The following is an 856-nucleotide window of genomic DNA, read 5'->3' as shown; positions in this document are numbered from 1 at the left end:
CCTCCCTCGTAGCAGCCAATCAATAGTCAAGCCTTAATCAACGAGGTGGTGAAACTGACCAATTAGTGTCCGGAATGCCACGTGGTCTGAGGGTGGGCACAATGGGCGTCGAGAAAAGCCAATCAACAGCCTTAGGCGCCAACTCTGAGGAGGAAGGGAACCAATAAGAAGGAAGTGGAGGTGAAAACAGAAGAGGCAGTGTGCTGGAAAGGAGGAGGAACGGGGCGGAGGGAATGCACCTGGGGGAAACCCCAGGCCGAGAGCCTCGCTGAAGGCGGGACAGTAAACACAAAATAGACCAATCGAAATTCCAAACACATCAACGAGTGTTAATTAACAAACCCAAAGAAAATGTATTCGATTGGCGCAGCTTTTGGGTTGGTGAAAGTATAGTTGAGTCAGACTGTTTAAGGAAAAGTCTTGTGAACACAGCCTCCTGCCTCTCAGCATAGTGGAGGGGGGTGGGAGGGGCCGGCAGGGGGGAAACTGTTACACAAACAATTACTGTGTTAACGACTAGAGATAGTAACAGCAATGGATAGGGTTAAACAAAATGCTGAGGGAGCAATTCATCTAGGTTAAGAGATTAATTCTGGTAAAGACTACTTAGAGGAGGTAACACTTGAGTTGGCTTGAAAACGAGGATTTTGAAAGAGCTGGGTAGAGACTAAAATTCTATTCAGCTGTTCATCAGGCACACATTTCTTCATGCTTTCCATGTGCCTGGACCTTGGGCACTTATAACCTTTTTTTATTGAGCCCGCTGGCATGGCTCAGTGGTTGAGTGTGGACCTATGAACCAGGTCACAGTTTGATTCCCAGACAGGCCAGGTGCCTAGGTTGTGGGCTCAATCCT

At 48.0% G+C, this 856-nt stretch overlaps 1 long non-coding RNA gene across 1 annotated transcript in view; it reads left to right on the top strand.

Annotated features, from left to right (window-relative positions):
* The window catches only part of LOC107184023, a 6441-nt gene that overhangs the window by 4715 nt on the left and 870 nt on the right, over positions 1-856 (top strand). The window lies entirely within an intron of this gene.

This window comes from Myotis davidii, unplaced genomic scaffold, assembly GCF_000327345.1.
Source record: "Myotis davidii unplaced genomic scaffold, ASM32734v1 scaffold924, whole genome shotgun sequence".
Lineage (NCBI taxonomy): Eukaryota > Metazoa > Chordata > Mammalia > Chiroptera > Vespertilionidae > Myotis > Myotis davidii.
Note: the sequence above shows the minus strand (reverse complement) of the source record. Positions and strands in the feature narration are given on the sequence as shown.